This window comes from Alosa sapidissima, chromosome 4 (assembly GCF_018492685.1).
Source record: "Alosa sapidissima isolate fAloSap1 chromosome 4, fAloSap1.pri, whole genome shotgun sequence".
In the NCBI taxonomy this organism is placed as follows: domain Eukaryota; kingdom Metazoa; phylum Chordata; class Actinopteri; order Clupeiformes; family Clupeidae; genus Alosa; species Alosa sapidissima.
The window spans coordinates 23442222-23462167 of NC_055960.1; the positions used below are offsets into that span (position 1 = coordinate 23442222).

Genomic DNA, 19946 nt, shown 5'->3' on the forward strand with positions numbered 1-19946 from the left:
GGACCCTGAACAAACTGATCAGCATCTTGGACAATGAATGTCATCCACTCCATAGCACTATTGTTAAGCAGAAGAGCCTGATCAGCTGGAGACTTCGCTCACTGTCATGCACAACTGATAGACTGAGGAAGTAATTTGTCCCCAGGGCCATTGAACTGTTCAACGCTTCACTTAAGGGTAGAGGAGAGATAGACTTCTCTGCATAGTCTGTTTATATGCTACAATATATTAGCACATTTGCACAACCCCCCCCCCCCCTGCATAGTCTGTTTACAGTACATGCTATATTAGCACATTTGCACAACCCCTTCCTTATACTCAATACTTGACCAATGGCTGTAACCCTTTTACCCCTTTTACCTCAACCTATTTTTGCACTGACATAGTTTTGTTATATTACCTGTCTACATTATACATTATTCTCTTATTACCTGTCTACATTATACATTATTCTCTTATTACCTGTCTACATTATACATTATTCTCTTATATGTCCATATTACTATCCCCACCCTTTCAACTGTATATTGCATCTTGCTTGTGTATGTGGAGGGGTCCACGACCATGGCACCCTTGACAGGGACAACAAGGAAGTGATCATCCTCAGCTGCACTCTGAATTACAGGCTCAGTCCCTGCCCTGTCATGCTTGATCATCCTTAAGCACACTATGTTGATACTTGATATTTGATTTAGTTTTTATAGTGTATTTAGTATTTTAGTATAATGTTTATCTTCTACTGTCTCTATTGTACAATGGAGTTTTCTTATATGTATATTACTTTTTCTGCTGTAAGTGCATGTTGTGTGTGATGTCTGTATGCTACTGAGACCTTGAATTTCCCCTTGGGGATCAATAAAGTATCTATCTATCTATCTATCTATCTATCACACACAGACTCACACACATTCACACACTGCCCCTCCAAAAAAAAAAAACATTATGGAGATAGGCACTGGGAATGTATTCTCCACAAGGCTAGAGAACGTCCTGATCACAACAGATACTGTAGCTGGAAAAATAGAGTATGGAGCTGTAGACTGGAGTCATCTTCACTGTAGTGAAAAGAGAAGGAAACAGGAGTAAGATGCTGTATTTACCCCCCTCAAGGCATGGCAAGACTTGTAAATACTGAGACTACGTTTACACAAAACAGGGTATTCCTAAACGAATATCTGGCCATCTACGTTTGCAAATAAAACTGCATTTACACGAGACCGTTTTTTTTTAAATGTGTTTACACGAACCTGTGTACATACATGCTGTCATGAGCACGCCAAACCACAGTGGCAGTCTAACGATAAGCTCAAGCTCACATTAACCAATCAGAACCCTGAAAAGTCGCACGTGAGAACATGTAAATGTAAACATTGGTCGCACATTTGGTGTACTTCTGTCGCATACTGTGACGTTGGCTGCCCAAAACTCCGTTTACAGTTTACAACCAAACGCATAAACAAAGTTTTCAAAAAAAAACAAAAACACTTTGGCCGGAGTTTTTTTGGATAACCGTTTTACGGGTGAATACTCCGTTTGCGTCTAAATGAAAGGCTCAAACGTAGGGAAATGTCTTCGTTTATAAAAATACACATGCTCGTGTAAACGGGGTCTGATAGTCTTTGTAAATACTCTTTGATTTTCGGAGTATCTTACAGTTTTTCTTAATTGCTAAAACACAATTTCTGAAACCTTGCTCCATTTTCTTAAAACACACAAAACCTAATCTTCAAGCAATATTTACAAAACCTCTGACTCCTCTTGAAAAATCAAACTTTCACCTCAAAACAATTTTACCTGTGCTCAAAATCAAACACTGCTCTCAAATCATAAATAAAGCAATCAAAATTATATATACTATCAAGTGGTCAGTAAACAATACACAAAAAAAAAACACATTGTTTAGTAGAATACCTGTTCCATACGGTCTCGCGTGCAAGCAGATTCATTCAAATGAGCCGCTGAAAATATGGCCCTAATGTCATTCAAAAAACATATGATCAATCTCTTCATATTGTACCTGTTGTTTTTTTAGCAATGTCCTTCTCCCACCTCATTCTGTATGATGAATGACAGATTGGGGAGGAAGGTTTCCTGTCTCACTTAAACCTTTTCCACTGCAAAAGGCATCATTGAGGCATTTTATGGAGGCCATATGCTCAAAGATGTTCCAGCTCGAAGCTAATGCCTTGCCAAAAGTAATACATATATAGTCTGCTGGGCAATGAGTCGCCGGAGTTGTCTGGGATACTGTCCATTTAATGAATATAATGGTGGTTTGAAAACAGCTGCTTGCCGAGGACCAAAGATGATAGGCTTTCAGTAGGGTCAATAATGCCCCTTTATATTTTTCCTATATTTGAGCCAGCATACATGGCACATTTCTGGCTTCCTGCGAATCCTGGAAGTAAACCTTTTTGCGAACATATTGAGCTAACAAATACATTTACAAATATGACATACAAAGAAAACCACAAATAGACAGCATAAATCAATATTAGTGAAGTAAACATATGATTAAACTGAACTATGAGTTAATGGTGATTTTAATGTGTAAATTAGGCAAATACCATTAACTCACAATTACGTTACAACACACACAAAGGAGACAAATAACCTCAGCCAAAATATTTCTTTATTTTCTCTGTTGTGAACGGTCTCAGATGTGAGAAGTATGAATGTGTTTCTGCTGTGTGGGACACAGGGGCCACTGTGTAAATATGGCCATCAGCATGTTCTCAGACACTTTCCAGGAATGTGGCTTTAACTTTTACAGCTCTGACCAAAAACATTTCAACTTCTTCAAGAGATTGTTTCCAACATGCACATTTCAATCAACCATGACCTCAAATACCACATGCTCCCCCCACAAGCATTTATAGCATGTCCCGACTGAACTTCCGAGTGTGCGGACGAAGATGTCCCCTGGTGTCAAGAGTTATTGCAGGTAGAGTTCGCTCTGTGGTTGTGAGGTAAATCACACCGGGTAGACCTGAGGCTCACCCTCCCTGGTGGACAGACTTACACCGCCAAGTTCAATAAATAGTGAGCAGAAAAAAGCATCCATACTCTTAGCCCAGTGGACCTATCTATAACCCCCCCCCCCCCCCCCACCCCCACCCCCCGGCAACACACACACATGCAGACACAACTCTCAATGTTTGTCCTTACCAGCGCTTATGGAACAGATATAGACCCTTTCAAGAGAGTTCCATTATCAGCATCATAGTTGGCCCCACAAGACGTCCGTGTTAACATTCCATATGTTATCTTAATGCAGAGGAAGTAGATTGGGGCCCAAATAGAACGTTCAAGCATTGTTTTTGTTTTTATTGTTGAAAGGGTCTATACACATTCACAGCAGGAATAGAACCATAAAAACACATGAGGAGAGCCAGAGAGCTGTGTGAGTGCATGTAAAGTTTGAATGATTGAAGTAAAATAAATGTGCCACCGATTGTGTTGAAATGCCAATCCATATGTTACGCTGAGTTCATGGGCTCTTACCACTGTAACCTATGGCTTTTGGAACCTTCAGGTCATGGTTGATAATTAAGACAAACCAACACTCCGGTCTCATGGAATTTGACCCAAGTGTTGAACATTTGTTTGCTAGAATAACATCTTTAACATTTAATGTTTTTCCCCCACACAAAATATATTATTCATGTTCCCTATGATTATTTCCTCACAGTTTGAAGCGATTTTTGTTTATTTGTGTATGTTTAACTAGGGCAATAGAACAAATACAAAAAAGAAAATAAGAAAAACGGCATTAACTAATCACTAATCTGAGAGGTCACAGTTTGAATGTCTCATTCCGTTCAATAACTTCGCTTGTACCACAAGTCCAACATCAAACAATAACTAGGCCATGCTCCATCATCGGTAGACCACCATGGCAAATTATTGGCATTTGTTCAAGCTTATTATGCAGGGGATTCCTTGATTTATATCCATTAAGTTGATTGTATTGAACATGAGTCACAATAACATATGCTTCCTGTGAATCAGGGTTGTGCACAATTCAAATTGCAATTCTGCTTGATTGAAACCTTTATTTAACATTCTCGGGATTACATTGAGGGCAACCCTCTTTTTCAATGCAGCTGAGATACAACAAGGGTTATGCATCGAGGCTGTGGGTAGTCTGACCAATAACAACAATAAAAAAACAGGCTAAACTAGAATATGCATAGATATACATTCTTACATCACACATATCATGTCAACACAGACACACACACAAACCTGCATACATACTAACAAGCTATAGCACAAGCATATTCACAAGCTATAGCAAATGTGGATACAAACACACGTATACCTATACACACTTTATAAGGAAGACAATAAAATAAATAAATAAATAAAAGGTAAAACCAGAATTAGTAAAGATAGAATTTAGAGAAAACAGTTACAAACTGGAGTGGGGAGGTTTGAGATCAAAGCCTTAAATTGCTCTAAAGGTATTAATAACTCGAGTTTAAGGGTGCGTTGGATTAAGTTCCAGGACATGGGGGCATCAAAGCAGAAAGCTGACTTACCCAGCTCGGTGCGAGCATTGGGAACTGTCAGTAAGAAATAACTGCTGGAGCGGGTCTGATAAGCACTTGAGTGGCAATTTAATAATAAGGAGATAGGACGGGAGTTTACCTATGATGGCTTTATAAATAAACTGAATCCAGTGTTTAAAGCGTCTCTCAGTAAGCGAGGGCCAGCCAATTGTGGCATACAACGTGCAGTGGTGGATGTTATAAGAAGCACTTGTGGCTATATAAATAAATATGACTTGACTTGACTTCTGATGCAGCTGATGGTGATGAAGAAGATAACAAGTAAGAGGAAGACAGAAAAAGAAGAATTTTAAGAATTGTCTTCGTGACTCCTCTAGTTTCGGTGAGCCCTCAGACACTTCACGATAAACTTGTAAATTGATACATTTTATTTTCATTGGACGTGTTTGTGGTCCACCTCAAGCATGTCTAGCAGAAGATTGCACAGAGGTTACTTTTCCTGGGAAAGAACTAGCAGTCCGGAGCCTTAGGTGCCTGAATGACAGTTTGTGGGAACATAACATATTCTCTCTCTGAAACCTATTTTCCCTTGTTCTCAAAGTCACAAGATAGCAACATTATGTTGTGTCGTTGCCTAAAATGTAACAATCTTACAGGGATTTCATTGTTGTATTCAGGCACAAGGCCCTAATGAGAGCATGCATCCATGAATAAATAACTGCATGTGTGTGTGTGTGTGTGTGTGTGTGTGTGTGTATGTTTAAATGTGCGTACACAGGCACACACACAGACACACACACTGTGTCTTTCCTTCCTCCCTCTCACATCTTCCTCTTAATGACACACCACAGCCTCTCGATGCAGTGGATCATTACTGAATACTTACCCAAGATCTTTGTTTACCAACTTGAGGACAGTTCACCCCATCTATGGCATTGACTACCTATTCAATGCAATATGTCTACATGGTTGTGATGAGATCACTGTAAAGGTCACTGGTTTAGACTCTGTCATGGCAATGACCTTTTCTTGTCTGATCTCATCCTGGTCAGAGCCCTGTATTTCCTCTTGATACTAAGAGGGTGCTCATTGTCCTTGTCTTCTGCATTTTTAGACTGACCTCCATCTTTGCTTGACCTCCTCTCCATCGCCTTGAAAATGTGTGGGATATTAAATAAATGTTTTTGATTCTGACTTGGTTAAGAAAACCCCTATCCTTTGGATTCCTATGTTACTGAAATATGAAATGGCTGCTTCAGTAATTTAACAACTCAGTCTGTCAAACTAACTTTAAGTTTTAATTGTAAACCTTGAATGTGTCTAGCTTTAACTGTCTTTAAACATATGGTAAATGTTGGCCAAGTCAAAGAATGGAACACCCATATTCCATCACCAGGACGTATGGTCATGTCAAGAGATTTTTCATTCCCATTCATTGTTTAACACGTAAAACTAATAACATAATCTTTAACAACTTACAGATGTGTGAGTTTAAAGTTACACCAGGAAAAACAGAATGCATCTCATACATGTTTTCATTCTATGGAGGGAAGAACATAAATCGTTAGCACATGAATGATGGCTTGCGCCGATCTGAATTATACACTGCTTTTATAACCTTGCTTTGTATGTGTTTACCTTCTATCTGCCCTGAAGCCAAATGAACATTATTCTCATAATTCACATGCAATTCTTGAGTAAATCCAGCCAAGAAAGTCATATTTTTGTCTGAAAAGAGGAACCACATCATAGCATTGTACAGCTGTGTCTACACATACAGAATACTTCCACGATGTGAGATTCATAACAATAACATACAATTATTTTCTATGGTAAGCTATCATAAAAAAAATCTCTATGGTTCTGTGGTTGTATAGAAACATTGTATAGAGCATTATATTGCCTCATGTTAAGTCACAAGGTGCCCCCTCCTCCCCCATTTTAAACATTGACAATCTCTAAACTTTTCCAATAGAGTAGGCAACCCTCTACCTTAAGGTATTACCATATTATTAGCTAACTGAATTCAATGAATAACTTAATCATACTCCATTTAACAAACCTTTTAGAGAAAAAGAGTGTACATGAAGTTGAAAACTAAGCTTTAGCTTGTCACAATATAAGAATGCTCCCATTTTCTTGAATATTGAAACCTATAATAAGAGTGCTAGCCAAATGATTCCCTTGAGTAGGCCTATATCACGGTTAACTGTGTATGTGCTAATGGTTTTGCTGTGCTGATAAAACACAGCAATGTTTGCTCACAACATAACGGTTTACTTTACACAAAGTTGTGAAGCAATGCTTCATGTTGAAAGACCTTCATCACCTCATACATCTTTACCACATAGATTCTGTATGCCCCCCCTCCAATAGCAATGCTCAGAAGAGAGGAACCATAACAACCCACAGCCCCATAAAATCAAAGGATGTCGGTTTCATGTAGATCTTTGATCCCATGGCCAATTGCGACATTATTTCCAGGTCTGAGCACAGTGAGTAAAGTGTTTTTGTCCCAGTCAGAGGTAATGGGGGATGGCTGAACCCCTCTGGTTCCTTGTGACAATGCCAGAGTAAGCCATAGGTCATGTAAACAAGGCAGCGAGGCTTGCGTGAGGCTCCTCATGCTTGCGCCGCAGCTGAGGCGGAACAGCCGTCGCTCGTCAAAAACAAACGGAAAACCATTTTGGCGCCGCAGATGAGCGGAAACCTGTTTGTCCAGGGAAGACAGGTGAGGTCCGTCTGCAGACCTTAAACACATTGCAGATGATCTCAGTGTTTTCTCAATGACATAACGTTGTTTTACTTCCTTGTGTTGGGTGGATTTGAACGAGACTGAGAGGCTATAAGACACTGATCCAGAAGATAATTATATTGGTGGGGAACAACGCAACCACAAAAGTTCTGGCTGGCAGTGAGTGACATAGCCCAAAATCTTTTGACCAGCGGTTGCTTCCCATGAAAAGCTCCCCACAGTATTCCCTAGGGTGAAGATTTGCCGATGATAAGCCTGACCAGCTTTCATTGCACTTTATTTCGTTTTGACGTGCAATTCAAAACTATTCAAACCAGACAAAATGAAGCAGAAAATCAGCCTCCAGGCCCGATGTCCACCACGGCTCATGACAAGATGTCAGTCATTTCACTATCCATGGTCTTTCAAAGAGGCATCACATTAAGCTGTGTAAATGTTTCTTTAGGGAATAATGATTATCACAATATTGCTCCTCAACACGGGAAATGGTCACGGTCTTAAAGTAGGCCTAGGCTAAACAGTCTCAGAAAGAAAAATGCATTTTCTGTCAGTGGTGATGGTGCCTGCAAGCATTTTGGGATGTATTATCCTTCGCTGACAGTGGTTCAAGCTTGACCTATGAAATGATGGAAAGGTCTCCACTTGTATCCTAATGTAAAGCGCAGGATATATCTTAAGCTGCTTTTTGCATTCTGCTGTAACTGATTTACTCAGTTTCAATCCAAGAGTTCAGAGGATACGTTTTTTCACATTGGGTAACTGTCTCACTGTCTATTATAGTTTGTACATTCTTTCTGAGAGTTTGTATTAATTGTGCCTCATATACGGTAATCTTAAAGCTTACTTGTTTAATACTGGACCCTTCACTTTGAAACAGTTCCTTAACTACCCCCTAATCTGTTAGTATGTTCTGGCTGATCACACTGTAATCATACATGAATAGACATGAATACTTACATACATGTGTACTTCAGAAGGTGAGAAGCAGACATGGACAATGCAGTGCAGTGTTTCGGTGGCGTAGAGTGGGAATTAGGAGTATAACACAGTATGCTGATGTTTTCTTTGAGGCTCACACCATGGGAAGTCTCATCCACTCCATGCCCCCTCCACAGCCCCATTTGCACATCTGGAGAGAGACAGACAGACAGACAGACAGACAGACACTTTATTCATCCCGAGGAAAATTTTAGGCATCCAGTAGCTTAGACAACCATAACACACTTACACACATCACATGCATAAACATCACTCACAGACAACAAAGCGTTAACAAATTGTGAAGTGATTACAAAGGTCTGGTATGGACTGACCATGATATGGTGCTATGGTAGAGTGTATGCAAAGTGAACAGTGCATGGATTGAACAGTGCAATAGCTTTCTTATTATTAAATATGTTCTATGACTATGAAAAGACAAGAATGTGAACATAATAGAATTGCTTGACAAACAAAATAAATATACTTTAAGAACAATGTATAACAGGCAATACGTTTTATGATATATATGATGTAGATCTGACCACAGTTATGACCACAGTCTAGATTGTGTAAGAGGGCTAATACAGAATATAAGACAGTCAGGTGTACAGCAGACAAAGTGATATGATGATGGGTGCTGAGAGAGACAGGCTCATACTGAAAAGTCCATTTCTCCCCTCCCCTTTTGTGTGGTATTGAACAGTTGGATGGGCCTGGGTACAAAGGACCTCCTCAGCCTGTCGGTTGAGCTTGACAGTGATAGAAGTCTGCCACTGAACAAGCTCCTCTGTTTAATGAATGTGTTGTGTAGTGGGTGGCGGTCATTGTCCACGTCCACCAGCCTCATGGTCTGTTTCTCTGCAGTTGTTGTAAGTAACTCCAGCTCAATGGCAATAACAGAGCCAGCTTTCCTTACCAGCCTGTTCAGTTGCTCAGCATCTCTCTTCTTAATGCTGCCTTCCCAGCACACCACAGCATAAAAAAGGACACTGCAATGACTGACCGGTAAAACATCCAGAGGAGCTTACTGCAGACATTGAATGGCCGCAGCCTCCTCAGGAAGTAAAGACGATATAAGTACCCAGGTACTTATATGTGCTGACCACCCCCACATTGACTCCTTCAATGGAGACTGGTAGCATATGTGGCTTAGATCTCCTGAAATCCACCACCTTCTTGGTCTTTGTGGCGTTCAGCTGCAGATGGTTGAGCCTGCACCATTGCACAAAGTCATCCACCAGGTTCCTGTACTCGTCCTCCTGTCCATCCCTGATACATCCCACAATTGCGAAAACTTCTGCATGTGGCATGTCTCAGAGTTGTACCTGAAGATAGGTAGTCTGTTATCCAGGATACCAGGTGAGCATCAACCTCTATCTGCACAAGTTTGTCTCTCAATCTGACAGGCTGAATGGTGTTAAAGGTGCTAGATAAATCAAAGAAGGTGATTCTCACAGCACTTTTCCCCTTGTCCAGATGAGATTGCAGTCTGTGTAGTAAGTATATGATGGCATCCTCCACACCCACCTTCCCCTGGTATGCAACCTGGAGCCGGTCGAGTAAAGATTAGAGAAATAAACCCTATTCAGTGTTATAATGCAAATAGCAAATACCAGCCAGGTCTTGTCTGAATGTACAAGAAGATGACAAGAAATCTGTGTAAAAACACCCTGTGTGTTTATGCTTCAGCTGGCCACCCACGTAACAATTATACTGCATCCTCATTGATGGGAAAAAGCAAAACTTATCCATGGCCTGACCCCTGTGGGAGAGTACAATTGCACTATTGTGTGTGAGTGCTGACGTCGGAAAAAAACATTGTGTGCCCTTGATTGTTCAGAGACTGGACTCCTGACAATAAAACATTCCTAATTTGCTGAGGGGACTAAAGCCTCCTGCAGACACTCAGCTGTGGAGTGTCAGGTCTCCTCTGCCCGGCATGACTTGTGATATCCAAGACAGGCCAGGTAATCCCGTTTACTTCGTCCAGTGGGCGCAGACAGGGATGTTACCACGCTGTCTGTGCGAAGATGGGCACCAGGGGATATCAGTCCGCCCCAGGCATCGGCTCCTGGACAGGCTTCGGCGGGGTTGTTGGGTTTTTCCAACGCAAATGGACAGAGATCACCCGAGGGCTGATTTTGTATGGAATCAGCTGTCTCCACCAGGGCCCTTTGCCCCAACTGAAAATCTGCTCCAAAGGGCTGAGGGCAGTGGGACTCGGGTTGCTGCACAAACAAGGTAGAGATTGAGAGACGTGAAGGAGTGGGGGGTGGGGTCAAAACTTTCACTTTTCAGGTGTTGCCATTGCACAGTAGATGGTTGAAGATGTGGAATTACAATGGACACCTCAGCATTTCTGATAATTAAATTCAGTTACACTTTACAAGCCACTATAAATAGCAAAGTAGCCATTACCAATAGTTTGTTGATTGTTAATAATTACAAATGTACATTGTTAAAACAAATGTGTTAGAAACAACACAAACTGTGTTGTGCCTATCTGGACATAGAGATGTGTTTTAAAACAACACAACACAAACCTTTCTTGACAAGAAAGATGTGTTTGCTACACTTCTGAAATTATTTGGTAAGAGTTTAATGCACCAATTTAAGTTTAATTTCCCTGCTGGTTACGCCAAAGATCCTTAACAAATACCAGAGAGGCCAATCAATGAGAAAATCAGCAAAATTTAAAAGAAATACACAGAGAAATAAAACATGTATCAAATTTTACAAAAGAAAAGAAACTGCTTTTTGCCTGTTTATCCAAGAGCTTTTGGAAGGAACAGTATTGAGATTGTTTGTTTTGGGAGGAACTTTGCCCTTACAACATGGTCCAAAGCAATTCTTTAATCAAGCTATTTATTATTGTGCCCCCCGTGCCAGGTGCATAGTAAAGTTGCCTCTCGCTCCTCTGAAGCAGATCTGGTCTGGTCCTGGTGTAGGTCTGTCAAATTCCAGACCAAGGTCAGATGGGCTCCAGACTCAACTGTGACCCAAGCGGGCTTCTCCTGTGAAAAGGCTGTCCTCCCTCTCATTGTGTTTTAACCGATAATCATCGGCCATCACTGTAAGCCCCATCCAGCAACTTCAGGGTCACAGAGGTATCTTCCTCAGAGTACGTACTTATTTCTCCCCCAAAACAGTCCTGAAAGGGGTCCTACAGGGCTGGTTCCTGTAGTCAAAACACTCACAAAGGAGTGGGCTTCTTGCAGCGAAGAAACGACTAAAGATGTTTACGTTGTCAGGAAGCCCATTTTGTTGATGAGTGGGGGATGCTAAATTCCAGCAGATGGCGTATGACAGATTGAGTGACTGGCAGGTTTCCAAAAACCTGTCAATCAAATCAATTTTTGGCAGGTGGATGACATCCATCACTTAACAATGGGTCCCATTTCATTTTCAATGTCTCTCTTTGCTGACGCTATTCAGACAGCAGTACAAAAAGGCATGGCGCTGAGGCTAGGATTATGGTAAAGTGCTAGTTCTCCTCAAGGACAGCTTTGGGGTTTGGCTTGAGGATTACCATTACAGTCTTGTTTACTTGATTACATGAGTTTGACAGTTATTTGACAGTTACTTCAAAACAAATAACGGCTATTTAGTAATAACGGCTAAGTATCCAGCTTATAGATTATTTAACATATAGGTGGAGTCTTACTATTGTGTCTAAAACAGCCTATATTCTGAGAATGGGAAAACCTTACTCTGTGATGACTGACAGTGGCACGGTGTTGCATGTCTGTGCTCCCTCAGCACAGTCTAGTCGATATCCAATATCCTGTGTAAAACCCATTTAGTTGGGTGAAAGTTGGTATTTTTGATTTATTGGGATTTTTTTCTTGGTGATTTACACTTGATGGATGGTTGATTGATGAACAAGAATACATTAAAGTGCTCTGAGGAGGAAGGGCTTGGTTTTTTTGTGCTAAATTGAAGCGGATTTGGTGGGTTATGTGAAGTACATCAGTGTCCTTGCCAGGATATAGAACCTGGAGCCAAGAGCTGCTGTCAGATGTGGTCGTACAGAGCCAAAGTCAGTGCCAGTGTTGCATGACCCAACCTGAAAGGAATTTCACCCTCTTCCCCTTTCTTCTTGTCTTTGCTTCTCTCCATCTTTTTATCTATCTGTTTCTCTATCGCTCCCTCTCTCTCTCCTTTTCGGAAAGCAGACACCACAGCTTGTGTTCTCCCAGTGTGGAGGAGAAATGAGGACAATGTTGCAAATGATCCGACAAGTGCCAACAAAATCTTCAAGGGCAGGTGAGTTCCAGTGCAGTGTTCAATCATTTCTTATTAACTTCAGAGTAACTATTTAGGCAAGAAGTTGTCACCAGAGCCAAAAGGGATATTGTGCATCTGAATTTTCATTCAGTCTTTATTATGCACATGGACTTTGACAAGCTTGTTCAGGTGATGGTATAGAAAACAACAATAACAACAACGTGGTACTCCTGGGGCCGTATTCACAAAGAATTTTAAGGCTAAAAGACTCCTATGTGGCGAATTTAGGAGCAACTCCTAAAAATAATGGGCGTGTCACTCCTAACTTTAGGACTCCTAATTGTTTTCATTAAAAGTAATTCACGAAGCATTTTAGACCTAAAAGTAGCACCTAAGTCTGGGACAGCTTAAAAGAAGTCGAGAGGACTCCTAACTCACTAAGACCTATTCACAAACAGCTTTTTGTGGCATTTCATGTTGCGATGTTTTGAAATGTGTCGCCTATGCGGCAACAGGAGCTTCCAATTGCGAGGGAACAATTTTGCATTCATAAAAGGGATGCAATAACGCCACCACCAACAACCAAAACTACTCATTGTTAACATGTAAATTAAATGTAACGTTTCATTGTGAATCAAATTAAAATGGTCTCCTCTTTGCAAACGTAGGCATAGCCTATGGTGACAGATTCATTTAATAATGTTACAAAGATACTGCATCAATCCGTAGGCCTATGTTTCATTAGGCTACTAGGCTATTTGTTTTGCCTTACTCTTTATTAATTTAGGCTAGGCCTTTTTATTCAGTTATTCATCATCTTCCGTCCTTCGCACTTGTGTAGCGCACGCATTCTCAGACCTGTCACTCATCATCGTAAGGGAGGTGTTTGGAACAGGGGGTCAAGAGTGTGCAGATTAGCTTCGGCATGTTAGCATACGCCATTTTCAAACATGGCGCTGCATGGAGCATTTGGAACCAGCTCCATGCACGAAAATCCGTGTTGGGCACGAGCTCTCATGCGCGTACATGTTGGTGGGCGGGTACCTTACGGCGGCTACAGCCAAACGTTATTCAGTGCGTATTTCTTGAGGAGCCTATGAGAAGACGTGCATATTACGGTTGTTTATCCATCATATGATAAATAAAGAAGAAAATTGTATTGATCTTGTTTCGTTGTTGTTTGTCCCGAACAAACAGCCTAAACATGATTAAAGACAATAAATTACACAACAGCGGCATAAAGACCTTGTCTCGTTACACCATGGGTCTCCAACACATTGCTCTAAACCTATAGCCGCCCCCTTTGGAGCTTGCCAGAGGCTGAATCACTAGGCTACATTTAAACACAATTATTGCCGCGAGGCATTCCAGCCCATAGACATAATATACATAGACGCCGCATCGACCGCTACTCCCTACTAGCGCTGACGAGACGTGGGGCCGCCATCTTGGATCGGTCATCCACTCCACTCAGTGTAATCTCTTTGGCTGGTGCAATGAGCTGTCAGCGCATTAAATTAATCATACCTCACTGAATACCGAACAGATTTTCACACGTTTTTTTTTTGCTGCAAAGGTCATACATGTAGCTATGATACAGGCCACATTGTTCGAAAATACAAAATACAACCAATAGTATGGTGGTGATGTTAAATCTTACTTGTGAAAAGTAAATCCCCGAGTATGGTCTGCCGATTTGAGCAGGAACATGCTGCACAGTGCTGTCATCTTGTGTTTTCTGCTGCAACACAACGAGGAGTATGACCGGTCCAAGATGACGGCCGCATTTCTTGTTTCCAGCAGCCAATGCGGCGTCTATGTATATTATGTCTATGTTCCAGCCTACGAATTGAATAAAAAGTAAACCATGCATAATTAAAAAAAAAAAAACTCAATTTAGGCTACTTTGCTATGCAATAAGGTTTCCATTAGAGCACAGCGCACATTCAATGAATGAAGGAAAGGCCTTGTCTCACAATAAACAGCTGGAAATTCCAACACTTTTTCAACTACACGAAACTTTACAGTGATCATCAAATACCCTCTAGATTTAAATGCCCATCAGTCTCAACATTTAACTATATAATAAAAGTCAAAAAGTAAATTAAATCCCATACCAAAACTGAAAATCGTCTGCGTTTGATAGCCTGGTATGCCGCTCCAAACAAAACGCATGTCTCACAATAACGTACAATGTAAGAAATAAAGGTCTGCCTCGAATAAGCCTACCTCAAATAAATACCTGTGCTTTGCAGCCTAAGTAAATAGCAGACCCCGGACATAATTTAGGATTTACGGAAAGTATGCAATCATACGATGTTGGACGCCTGGCGATGCTCTGGCCGTCTAATGTACCTCTGACATCGCTGTCTCATTTGGATGGTAACTCCACAGGTGAGCGCGAAGATTGGATGCCGTGGAATGCGTAAGTAAACTGTTTTTTGCTGAGTCCGCAGACAACATTCTCTTTAACCATTACTTTACCATCTGCGGTGTACAACTCAAAGTAAAGACACCACATTTTAGATGAGTTGGGGACGTAATTGTCCGCTCAGACTGACCGTTCTGTGCGATATCTTCAATACTATCTTCAATAATATTGAATATCTTCAATATTATTTTCTAAACAGGGTGGCTATTGAGGGCTCTGGCTCCAGTCATTATTGTGGCTACTGGCTATTATTGGCTTGATTTGGTCATGGGCCAACGCTAGAATACGTTTAGAGCACCCGCTATGAGATGGCAAACAATAAAATAAAAAACAAACTAATCATAGACTGTAAAAATGCGCTACACTTGGCACTAAAAACCGAATAGTTTATTTATAGTTCGACTACGGATATTTCACGTCATGTTCGAATGCATATTTGCAGCAGGACAGCAGGCAGACCGCTCTTAGTTAAAGCCGCTGTGTTATCCAATGAAATTAAGTTGCGCTTCAGGGTGACTCCACTCGGACTCCATGCGCGTTCCCGAGCAACTTTTTCTTCTTCTTGTTATGAGGCAAGGACTTTATGTGCATTATCGCCACCCTCTTACTGGAGGACGACTCTCCTTTTACAGAATATCCAATAAAAATCGACGTTGGTCCATGCGTCATTTCCAGCTTTGTAACTTGGCGCATGGTCAGAGCCGACTGGCGCTGGATCCGAACCCCAGTGTTCAAGATGGCGTTGACTATGAATTGGCCAGATTTACTAGCCTCCAACATTCATTTGTATGGAGGGCGGGACAGTCACTCTCTCCAGTTATATATAATACCTCCATGGTTTGGAATCATTCCTGCGTTACAATCATCAGCAAATCAAGGTGGTCACTTCAGTCAAGCTCGTGCATGAGTAATGACGTTATCCATAGCAACGAAGACTCACTCTTAGTTAAGGAGATGTCATTTTTCCTTACTAAGAGTAGGTCTGAAAGGCTTTGTGAATAACTTTTAAGAGAAAACTCCTAGCTAAAATCTTTTAGTGCGATTTAGGAGTACTCCTAGTGGTAAGATAAAAAGGCTTTGTGAATACGGCCCCTGGTCACTGGTCAGAACTGTCTCAGGAACTGAACTCTGTCCTCTTCTGTCTGGTTGGTACAGGCTATGATTTGATAATCATTGTTGCAACCGCAGGCCTGGAAAACTTATATCAGGAAATATTATCCCAGCGGATGGCTGTTCCCAATGGGATATTTTCCTGTCAGGATAATAACACAATCGTTGTTGCCTTGGGTGCATCTTTTGCACCAATCAGAGTTGATTACTGTCAGTGCCAACATTCCAGTTGTAAAAACCCCAGCAATGTTTTAGGAGGCTTCCAACACACGAGAGATGGCGGAAGAAGTTGAAGGACTGAGAAAAAAAACGTCCAGACCATCTCCTAGCTGCCAACTGAGTTGGAAGATTGTCTGCATAGAGGGCAGGGCAATACAATGCTCTTTCTTTCATATCAGTTCACTGACTAAAATCTCTTGAGGCATGTCTTCTCATTTTGAAGGGCAGTATACAGTACTTCTGTACCTCATGCATTATAGGTCTGGCACTGTTGGGAATCATGTGTGAATTATTCACAAGCAAAAAACCCTCCTGGTCAGAGGCAGTTACAATATGAAGGAAACGTGGAATTAGATCTAAAATCCTGACCTGAAATGACTGCATTTGACAGGACATAGCCTACCTTCTTTATCGCTTCCACTGACTTGTATCATTTCAGCCACATTGTTTTACAATTTAAACACAGTTTGCCTTAATGGTCTTCAGTTTGGTAAGGTGTTATTTTTCAGTCTGTGTGCTTGACCCTTGGAGTCACTGGATTCTGTGGTTACAGTTGCTTCACCCAACCGGCCCATCATAAACAACACAAAATCAAATCCACTCCTGAGCCAAACCCACAGGCAAGTAGCACATTCACCAAAAAATGTGCAAATTGCATCTTTTGGCAGGAAAACTGTGGAGGAGCATGTCTGTGAAAGTATTATCTTTAAATTGCATGTTTGCTATAGAGTAACTGCTGCCGGTCCAGTTTGAACTGTGAGCAGGTAGTGTTACATTTCAGTAAGACGATATGTTATGTCTAATAAGTGCTGTATTACAAATATTAATATGTATAAGTAATTAAATCAACTTTATTGATAATATAAATCATTTTTTGGGTCTTGGGTCAAAATGTCACTATTATGCTTTTCCTCTTATCTCTTACATATTACCAGTTGCGGAGTATCAGTCAAATCTGTCCAGATTCAATTTAATTTGTATTAGTGTTTGCACTGACATGACATTTACAATCATGACTACAACTACCATAAAACACTAAGTGTTCTTAGAGAGAATAAGTGACGAGCAACAAGTCGTACATCATTTTTAGTTGTGGTTTTGTGAAGGTTCGCACAAAGGTTCCCACAGAACTGCCTACCATGCGGCATTGCGATGGATGTAAAGTGAAATAAAATGCCTTATGCTTCATAGGGTCAAAGTCTTAAACACTCTCAAATAACCAGCATGTGGTGGCACATGTGGAGTGAATCCATATTGTCAATAAATGCCTCGTTTCTCTTTTCATCTTCTGCTTAAAGCAGACCATCAGGAAAGACATCCTCATGCAGACAGGCCCTTTGGGAACAATAATGGTCTCCCTCTCTCGGCCTGGTTCTTGGGTTTAACCGCAGTGTGGAAATCATATATTCCCACCTTCATTTATTCATCTGGCATTGCATTGCTGTGGAACGATGACATTTCACACAATGTGACAGCCAGTCTGTTTCATCAACAGAAATGGTATTCCTCAGCCATGGTTGTGGTGGTCTGCAAAAAGTCAATATTTTTGTTTTTGTCCAGCCACTCTGCTCCGGTCAGAAGTGCATGGGACTCACCAGCACCCCTAGTGGTGGAGCTTTCCCCTTCAGCAATGGGAATCTGCTGTACTATGGGGGTTAGCTGGCCCTCTGTGTGTTACATCAGGAAATGCATAAACTACTGAGATCAATGTTGTGTGTTGAAAGTAATTGTGGTGAATAATTACTTAATATTAATCTTAGACTGGCAAACTTCAGGAAAACTCAGGAATCAGGTTTATTCTGTTACAAGCAGAGAGGGTACAAAAAAATGGTCTATGGTCTATGTAGCCTAGGCCTCTGTTGGATCAACCTCTCTCTCTTCTTCAGTTCTCCATCGTTCTTCTTCTTACAATGCAAGTTAGTCACTTTTGTATGGGTTAAACAAAGAAAGAATTGGCGCCAAAACAATCCCACATGGTTGGTTCTCCAGATGGCATCAGACACACCTACTCACACCTACTTCACACCTATCTGAATAGCATGAGGAGAGATATCTTATATATCAGAAATAGAATGTTCCAAACATTCTCACAATCAAATCATTACAATCCTTGTACTGAGACTATCACAATGATACCAAACATGAATATATTTACATTTCATGACATATGGATACATTATAGCAAGGTAACATCCTTTGTCTTGTGGATCTGATAGCCCTTGGAACCAGTACATTAGCATTTCATTGGGGGAGGGGAGGGTGCCTTTGTTTAATGCCAAGAGAGGCCACATGGCTAACTAAAAGTAGTTTTGAAACCCTAAAATAATTGCTATCAATTCCCCCTTTTCAAGTCCGAATGACTTGAATTTTAACATAAGATTCCATAAACATGAGCATTCTTGAACAATTTTACATTTTTTTTATAAAGTCCATAATCAGTCCATAATCAATGTAGGTGTGTGTGTGAGCAAGGAAAGCAGCGTTCAGCATACATCCCTTCTTGCGTTTCTCTTCCGTTGAAGAAGGGTCCTCTTATGAAACTTGAATGTGTCTGCATTGTTTCAGTGTAAGTGCATGCGAGGGCAAAGGGTGTGCATGGCAGGCCACGTTCGGCGTGCACCCTTGTGTCTGTCCAAATATGTCCACATGTATTGCGGGCAGTGAACAATGTGCCATGAGTGTCTTTGATGATGCGGGAGTGCGAGGCTGCTTTCGGCACCCTCTTTTGTTGCTTCCAGTCAGTCCAGTTTTGTTGCTTCCAGAGTCATGGCAGTTGGTTCTGCCACAGGTTCCGTTGGACCTGTGGTTCCTGAGCATCGTCCAGTCTCGTCTCGTCCAATGACTGGCCACTGCTGCTGCTCTGGGCTGTACCTAAGCCCAGAGCGGAGTTGTCTGGTCCATGAAAGGATCTTCTGAGATGTTTGCTTAGTGTGAGTGTAAACAGAGTCAAGCAGTGTCTTGTGAATGCAGTTTCACAAGTCATCAAAAGTATGCTATGTTTTTGAATGTTTTCAGTTTCTCAATTGGAGACAGTCACACCTATGGATTCTTCTAACATAGCAGCACCTGGTCAATCTTTTTTTTTAAAGGGGTCATAGAATGCAAAACCGAGTTTACCTCGTCACAGATGAATAGCGATAGTTCAGTGGGTGAAATGGAGATACAGAGAACTTCAAAACCCCATCGACACCTCCTTCCTATGCAAATCTCACAATTCGAAACTCCCGCCATAAAACTGGCGAATCTCAACGAAGCTACGAGTTTACGCCTTTTATTCGCGATCTCTTGGATAAGTACTTCATTACCCACAATCCTGAACAATCCCACAATCCCACAGTGATGCCTCTGATTGGTGGAAAGGCCGTTATGGTCATAGTTTGAAACTTTCTCAGCGAAAAATATTGACAAAGATGGCGGAGTCTTTTACTGCCTATGGCAAAAATCTTAATGTGATTAAAAACTTTCTTGATGAATATTGGTACTTGTATCAACAAGAATTGGGGTTTATACATCACACGAACTTAGTCAGGGCCAATACACTATCAAATAGACCACTGTAAATGTTAGTTTAAGGCGAGACACTACAGGTTAATAGGGTAAAATTTTTAAATAATAGACATCACCATGAAACTTTCTCAGTTGATTACTTACACAAGTATGAACAAAAAATGTATTACAAGTTTTTGAAATTCGAAGGTTTAATTATGCA

The 19946-nt window shown here is 41.0% G+C and overlaps 1 long non-coding RNA gene across 1 annotated transcript; it reads right to left on the reverse strand.

Annotated features, from left to right (window-relative positions):
* Positions 1–1783: 1783 nt before the first annotated feature.
* Positions 1784–19079, reverse strand: LOC121707211. Its single transcript, XR_006031268.1, has 4 exons — positions 18651–19079; positions 15459–15463; positions 14032–14045; positions 1784–1794 (listed from the first exon to the last, which is right to left on the reverse strand). It is a non-coding gene; the product is annotated as an uncharacterized LOC121707211 (long non-coding RNA).
* Positions 19080–19946: the final 867 nt, after the last annotated feature.